Source organism: Pongo abelii, chromosome 16 (assembly GCF_028885655.2).
Source record: "Pongo abelii isolate AG06213 chromosome 16, NHGRI_mPonAbe1-v2.0_pri, whole genome shotgun sequence".
NCBI classification, from domain to species: Eukaryota; Metazoa; Chordata; class Mammalia; order Primates; family Hominidae; genus Pongo; species Pongo abelii.
This window is the reverse complement of record NC_072001.2, coordinates 58,311,024-58,319,857: the sequence shown is the minus strand read 5'-3', so window position 1 is coordinate 58,319,857 and position 8,834 is coordinate 58,311,024.

The window sequence follows — 8,834 nt, the reverse complement described above, 5'->3', positions numbered from 1 at the left end:
CCTACCCTCAGGAATATTTTTTGTCTGTGGTACCTCAGCCTATTGTTGTTTGAATGGCTCTTCAGAATCTATGTGCTTCCTCTCATTCTTAGTGCCCCCCATGACCATCTACACTGAACAAGATTCATACAATCATGTCATACCTAACCCCCACAACAAAAGAGTACCCATTCTTCCGTTTGTTATTGGAACAGGAGTGCTGGGCGGACTAGGTACTGGCATTGGCGGTATCACAAGCTGTACTTAGTTCTACTACAAACTATTTCAAGAAATAAATGGTGACATGGAACAGGTCGCCGACTCCCTGGTCACCGTGCAAGATCAACTTAACTCCCTAGCAGCAGTAGTCCTTCAAACTTGAAGAGTTTTAGACTTGCTAACTGCTGAAAGAGGGGGAACCTGTTTATTTTTAGGGGAAGAATGCTGTTATTATGTTAATCAATCTGGAATTGTCACCAAGAAAGTTAAAGAAATTCAAGATCAAATACAACGTACAGCAGAGGAGCTTCAAAACACCGGACCTTGGGGCTTCCTCAGCCAATGGATGCCCTGGATTCTCCCCTTCTTAGGACCTCTAGCAGGTATAATATTGTTACTCCTCTTTGGACCCTGTATCTTTAACCTCCTTGTTAAGTTTGTCTCTTCCAGAATTGAATCTGTAAAGCTACAAATGTTTCTTCAAATGGAGCCCCACATGCAGTCCATGACTAAGATCTACCGCGAACCCCTGGACCAGCCTGCTAGCCCATGCTCTGATGTTAATGACATCAAAGTCACCTCTCCCGAGGAAATCTCAACTGCACAACCCCTACTATGCCCCAATTCAGCAGGAAGCAGTCAGAACGGTCGTCGGCCAACCTCCCCAAAAGCACTTGGGTTTTCCTGTGGAGTGGGGACTGAGAGACAGGACTAGCTGGATTTCCTAGGCCAACTAAGAATCCCTAAACCTAGCTGGGAAGGTGACCACATCCATCTTTAAGCATGGGGCTTGCAACTTAGTTCACACCCGACCAATCAGGTAGTAAACAGATCTCACTATAATGCTAATTAGGCAAAAACAGCAGGAAAAGAAATAGCCAATCATCTATTGCCTGAGAGCACAGTGGGAAGGACAATGATCGGGATATAAACTCAGGCATTCCAGCCGGCAACTGCTACCCTCTTTGGGTCCCCTCCCTTTGTATGGGAGCTCTGTTTTCACTCTATGAAATCTTCCAACTGCAAAAACAAAACCAAACAAAACACACACACTATATATATATATATATATATATATATATAATGTTCACACTAAAGCTGATAAATGAATGTTCATCGCATTATTCATAATAGCCAAAAAGTGGAAACAACCCAAGTGTCCATTAACTGATGAATGGATAAATAAGTGGTATATCTGTATAATGGAATATTATTCAGCCAAAAAGATAAATGAAGTATGTGCTATAACATGGAAAAAATTAGAATACATTACCAAATAAGCCATGCACAAGATGGCACCTATTGGTATGTTTTCATTAGTATGACATGTCTAGAACAGGTAAATGTCTAGAGACAGAAAGTAGATTAGTGGCTAATGGGTTGAATGAAGGGGGTATGGAGAATGATTACTAGTGGAGATGACTTTTTTTTTTTTGAGACAGAGTCTGCCTCTGTCACCCAGGCTGGAGTGCAGTGGTGTGATCTTGACTCGGCAACCTTTGCCTCCCCGGTTCAAGCGATTCTCCTGCCTTAGCCTCCCGAATAGGTGGGATCACAGGCACAAACTACCATGCTAGGCTAATAGTTCTATTTTTGGTAGAGACAAGTTCACCATATTGGCCAGGCCACTGCCCCTGGCCATGGGGATTATTTTTAGGGTGATGAACTGGGCATGGTGGCTCATGTCTGTAATCCCAATGCTTTGGGAGGCCAAGGTGGGCGGATCACATGAGGTCAGGAGTTCGAGACCAGCCTGGCCAACACGTTGAAACCCTATCTCTACTGAAAATACAAAAATTAGCGAGGTATGGTGGCACACGCCTGTAGTCCCAGCTACTCAGGAGGTTGAGGGAGGAGAATTGCTTGAACCCAGGGGGCTGGAGGATGCAGTGAGCCAAGATCATGCCACTGCACTCCAGCCTGGGAAACAGAGTGAGACTCCGCCTCAAAAAAAAAGAAAAGAAGATTTTTAGGGTGATGAAAATATTCTGGAAGTAAATAGTGGTGATCAATGTATAACTTTGTGAATATATTAAAAACCACCGAATCATACACTTTTAAAGGGTGAACTTTATTGTGTTTGAATTATATCTCAAAGCTGTCACAAAGATACTGCATGCAAACCGCTGAATTGTACACTTTTAAGGGTGAACTTTATTGTGTGTAAGTTATATCTCAAAGCTGTCATTAAAATACAATACTGCATCCAAACTAGCAGGTGCAGTTAAGGCAGTCCAGTGTTTTTTTGCTCTTGTGGTAGTCTACAATCCATCTATTTTTTAAATTGTCATTTAAAATGACATTTAAATGACATTTTAATGGCCAATATGGTGAACCCCTGTCTCTACCAAAAATAGAAAAATTTGCCAAGCGTGGTAGTTTGTGCCTGTGATCCCAGCTATTCGAGAGGCTAAGGCAGGAGAATCGCTTGAACCCAGGAGAAAAAAAATCCTGCAAAGTAGGTCCTGTTAGATTAGTTTGGTCCAAAGCTGCATTCATCCTTTAACCTCCAGGAACTCCCACTCTTAATTGAAAGGTCATGGTGGCATTTTCTAGTCCGCTTGTACCAGTGTCAACTTAGGGCCTGTATCCAGTGGCCATCAAAGTCTGAGAATATTTCTTTCCCCAGTGCACATTTGGTTAATGGCTTTGGGTCTCGAGAAAAGGAGCAAGAGAATGGTTATTGCATATTTTTGTGGCATTGAAGAGTCCTTTCCCAGGGGTGGATACAGCTATTTAAATCATTGGGCTCTAAGTCTATGAAGTCTATGAAATGACTTAGATCAGTAAACTTGTGAGGGACCATGATTTCCATTGTAGAGACTGACATCAACCTTCTATCCACTAGTTCTTGATTTCCTACCCATCCCACCCTCGCCCCCTGCCTTTTTGAAAAATATATGTAAGTCAAGAAACACCCCCCTCCCCCATTTTTTTTTTGGAGACAGAGTTTCGCTCTTGTTGCCCAGACTGGGGTGCAATGGCGCATTCTCGGCTCACCGCAACCTCCACCTCCCGGGTTCAAGCAATTCTCTTGCCTCAGCCTCCTGAGTAGCTGGGATTACAGGCATGCACCACCATGCCTGGCTAATTTTGTATTTTTAGTAGAGACGGGGTTTCTCCCTGTTGGTCAGGCTGGTCTCAAACTCCCGACCTCAGGTGATCCGCCCGCCTCAGCCTCCCAAAGTGCTGGAATTACAGGTGTGAGCCACCATGCCTGGCCAAGAAACACCCCTTTTATCTTTCCTTTCAGAATACCATATCTCTTTGCCATCACCACAGATCTCTCTGGGTCAAGACACCCTGGTTGCACTACTGACTTGCTTCCCATGACAGTGTATGTATACTTATATATACAAACACTGAAGCATATTATAATTTCCATGAATCCTTTGAGAGTAAGTCATACGCAGGATGCCCTTTTATTCCTGAATATTTCATTCCTAAATACAAAGATACTCTCTTTCATAATCACAATATAATGATCAAGAAATTAGGATTGGCTGGGTGTGGCGGCTCACGCCTGTAATCCCAGCACTTTGGGAGGCTGAGGCGGGCAGATCACGAGGTCAGGAGATCGAGACCATCCTGGCTAACATGGTAAAACCCTGTCTCTACTAAAAATACAAAAAATTAGCCAGGTGTGGTGGCGGGCGCCTGTAGTCCCAGCTACTCGGGAGGCTGAGGCAGAAAAATGGTGTGAACCCAGGAGGTGGAGCTTGCAGTGAGCTGAGATCGTGCCACTGCACTCCAGCCTGGGTGACAGAATGAGACTCCGTCTCAAAAAAAAAAAGATATTAGGATTGATATAACATTATTATCTAATTTCATGTATCATCCAAATTCTCCCAAGTCCCATTAATGTCCTTTAGAACAAGACAAACTTGTTTTTTTCTGGTCCCAGAACTAATCCAGAATCATATTTGAATTTAGTTGTCATGTCTCTTGTTTCCTTTATTCTGGAGCCAGTTTCTCAGTCACTGCCTTTCATGACTGACATGTTTTTTTTTTTTTTTGGATTTTTGAGACAGATTCCCACTGTGTCACCCAGGCTGGAGTGCAGTGGCATTATCTTGGCTCACTGCAATGCTGCCTCCTGGGTTGGAGCAATTCTCCTGCCTCAGCCTTCTGAGTAGCTGGGATTACAGGTGTGAGCCACCATGCCCAGCTAATTTTTGTATTTTTAGTAGAGATGGGGTTTTGCCATGTTGGCCAGGCTGGTCTTGAACTCCTGACCTCAGGTGATTCACCCACCTTGGCCTCCCAGAGTGCTGGGATTACAGACATGAGCCACCGTGGCCGGCCCTGTTGCGGGAAATGGAGGGACCGGCTGAAGCCATGGCAGAAGAATGTGGATTGTGAAGATTTTATGGACATTTATTAGTTCCCCAAATTAATACTTTTATAATTTCTTATGTCTGTCTTTACTGCAATCTGTAAACATAAATTGTGAAGATTTCATGGACACTTATCACTTCCCCAATCAATACCGTTGTGATTTCCTATGCCTGTCTTTACTTTAATCTCTTAATCCTGTCAGCTGAGGAGGATGTATGTCACCTCAGGACCCTGTAATAATTGCATTAACTGCACAAGTTGTACAGCATATGTGTTTGAACAATATGAAATCTGGGCACCTTGAAAAAAGAACAGGATAACAGCAATTGTTCAGGGAATAAGAGAGATAATCTTCAACTCTGACCGCCAGTGAGCCGGGCGGAACAGAGCCATATTTCTCTTCTTTCAAAAGCAAATGGGAGAAATATCGCCAAATTCTTTTTCTCAGCAAGGAACACCCTGGGAAAGAGAATACGTGCCTGGGGGTATAGGTCTGTAGATGGCCCCCCCTGGGTGTGCCCGTCTTTTATGGCCTGTAGACTGTAGGGGTGAAATAGACCCCAGTCTCCCATAGTGCTCCCAGGCTTATTAGGAAGAAGAAATTCCCGCCTAATAATTTTGGTCAGACGGGTTGCTCTCAAAACCCTGTCTCCTGATAAGATGTTATCAGTGACAATGGTGCCCGAAACTTCATTAGCAATTTTAGTTTTACCCTGGTTCTGTGGTCCTGTGATCTCGCCCTGCCTCCACTTGCCTTGTGATATTCTATTACTTTGTGAAGTACTCGATGTCTGTGACCCACACCTATTCACACACTCCCTCCCCTTTTGAAAATCCCTAATAAAAACTTGCTGGTTTTTGCGGCTTGTGGGGCATCACGGAACCTACTGACATGTGATGTCTCCCCCAGACGCCCAGCTTTAAAATTTCTCTCTTTTGTACTCTGTCCCTTTATTTCTCGAGCTGGCTGATGCTTAGGGAAAATAGAAAAGAACCTACGTGACTATCAGGGCAGGTTCCCTGATACGGCCCACAACTGACATTTTTTTTTTGAGACGGAGTCTTGCTCTGTCATCCAGTCTGGAGTGCAGTGGCGCAATCTTGGCTGACAGCAAGCTCCGCCTCCTGGGTTCACACCATTCTCCTGCCTGAGCCTCTCAAGTAGCTGGGACTACAGGTGCCTGCCACCATACCCTGCTGATTTTTTGTGTTTTTTTTTTAGTAGAGACAGGGTTTCACTGTGTTAGCCAGGATGGTCTCGATCTCCTGACCTCCTGATATGCCCGCCTTGGCCTCCCAAAGTGCTGGGATTACAGGTGTGAGCCACTGTGCCTGGCCACAACTGACATTTTTTAAGAATGCTGGCCTGCTGTTTTGTAGAATGTCTATTAAATTGGGTTTGTTGATGGTTTTTTTATTATTTGATAGATTCAGTTTGGTAGAAATATACAGAAATGATGTACTAGCATGATTCATGGATTCCTATTTCGTGGGTTACAATCCATTATTACTATCAGGGCTGGCTGCGTAATTTGTGGGGCCAAGCACAAATGAAAATGCAGGGCTCGGGGTGGGGACAAGGAAGCCAATTTCCTCTTCTCATAAACTGGCTGCTCCAGTCGATGCAAATGGACAATGCCCAGGGAACTGTACCCTCCATGCTGGTTTGTTCTCGATTGTTGGATGGCACTGGTAAGAGGCCCCAGCTGAATGGCCTGCAGAATGTGCTGTGCCGCTGTCAGATTAGGGAGGGGACAACCGCCTTCTTGATCACCCCATGGTGCTATGAAAGTTGCAGATACAGGATAAAGTCCGCTCTACTCAGACCCAGACAAATTGGAGCTAGGAGAGCACAAAGGGGAGGAGCTCATGCTTGCATGTCTAAAGCTAAAAGCTGTTTCCAGGCAATAACCCACAAGAAATTCTCTCATGTCCTTCATGCGTCTTATGCTTTGCACGGCTTGCACGTTTCACACACATGCACATATTTCTTTGACACGATTTCTTACTAGACATTTTTTAGGACTGCAGCAATTCAGATAAGATGATCTCAAAAGAAGGCTTGCCTGATAATGGCTTCTCTACCAGTGATCTACTACTAACTCTGGCTTTGAGCATCTGGTACCAATAAACTGTTTCTAAGTAGCTTACATGAACTTCTCTGTTTTACTGATAAAGGCTTCCCTTTACCCTCCCCTCTTTGGATGCATTTGTGGCTTGCTATAACTGTGCATCCCAGGTTATAATCCTTTTTGCTTACTCCCAGATAAAATAATTATACTATGAAATATTTTTTTTCCGATGTCTTTTTTTTTAGGTTGACAGTGTCCTGGGATATGGGCCCAACCCTGAACCCTCCTGCACCTATCCATGCCTAGGTTTCTGCCAGGGTGGAAGGTGATGACAAAATGTGGGCCTCCCCCAGCCAAGGTGACCCAGTTACTGCTCTGAAGCAAGGCAGGGAATGCAACGCTGGGCAGGGACCATGGGACCGGGGGTAGGGAATAGGCAGCAGCAGTCCTCAGACCCATATGTCATCAGAGGCTCCAGGCTCCCAGCATGCTCCATTGTGCCAAAAAAAGCAAAATTATAGTCTCATTAAAAATAAATAAGTCTTTAACTGAGGAATAGTCCTCCCTCAGGATGGATCCTGTGTCCTTTGCATGTCACTGTCATTTTCTGAGCACTCTTTTACTTTCTGGCTCATCTTTTTCCTTCCCAGACCAAGTTTTGTTTTTCTTTGTTTCTTTGTTTTTGAGATGGAGTTTCACTCTATTGCCTAAGCTGGAATGCAGTGGCATGATCTAGGCATTTAGGCTCACTGGAACCTCCGCCTCCCGGGTTCAAGTGATTCTCATGCCTCAGCCTCTCAAGTAGCTGGGACCACAGGCATGTGCCACCACGCCCAGCTAATTTTTGTATTTTTAGTAGAGACGGGTTTTCACCCTGTTGGCCAGGCTGGTCTGGAACTCCTGACTGTCCACCTCGGCCTCCCAAAGTGCTGGGCTTACAGGTGTGAGCCACCACGTCAGGTCCCACACCAAGTTTCGAATCAAGAAGTACTGGGGCTGGGCACGGTGGCTCACACCTGTAATCCCAGCACTTTGGGAGGCCAAGGTGGGTGGATCCCGAGGTCAGGAGTTCGAGACCAGCCTGGCCAACATAGTGGAACTCTGTCTGTACTAAAAATACAAAAACAACTGGGCATGGTGGCGGGCGCCTGTAGTCCCAGCTACTCGAGAAGCTGAGGCAGGAGAATCGCTTGAAACTGGAAGGCGGAGGTTGCAGTGAGCCGAGATCACACCACTGCACTCTAGCCTGGGTGAAAGTGAAACTCTATCTCAAAAGAAAAAAAAAAGTATTGGTTCTTTTTTTTTTTTTTTTAAACTGAAGCAAAATCTGCATCGCAAAAAATTAATCTTGGCCATTTTAAAGTGTACAATTCTGTGACATTTCATACATTCACAATGTTGTGCAAATACCGCTTCTATCTAGTTCCAAGACATTTTCATCACCCCAGAAGGAAACCTCGTGTGCAATAAGCAGTCAACACCTCATTTCTCCCTCTCCCTGGCCTCTGGAAACCACTAGTCTGCTTTCTGTCTCTAAGGATTTACCTGCTGTGGATGTTTCATATACATGGAATTATACAATGTGTGACCTTCTGTGTTTGACTTCTTTCACTTAGTGTAATGTTTTTGAAGTTCATCCATGTTGTAACATGTATCAGTACTTTATTCCTCTTTATGGCTGAATAAAATCTCATTATATGGATGTGCCACATTTTGTTTATTCATTCCTTGGTGGCCATTTGTCTCCACTTCTGGGCTGTTGTAAAAAATGCTGCTATGAACACTTATGTACAAGTATTAAATATTTGTTTGGATGCCTGTTTTCAGTTCTTTTAGTCACAGTTCTAGGAATAGGCTTGCTAGGTCATCTGTTTAACTTTTTGAAGACTCACCAAACTTTTCCAAAGTGATTGCACTATTTTACATTCCCAGTTTCTCCATGTCCTTGCCAAATCACCCTTCCTTCCTCCCTCCCTTTCCTTCTCCTTCCCTTTTTCTCTTTCTCTTTCTCTTGCTCTTTCTTTCTTTCCAACCTAGTGAGTTTGAAGTGGCAGCTCATTGTGATTTTGATTCACATTTTCTTAATGACTAATGACATTAAACATCTTTTCATTTGAAGTTGGCCATTTTTATGTCTTCTTTGGAGAAATGTATATTCAATTGTATTCATATGCCCACTTTTTAATTGGGTTATGTCTTTTTGTTGTTGAGTCGTTACAGCTCTTT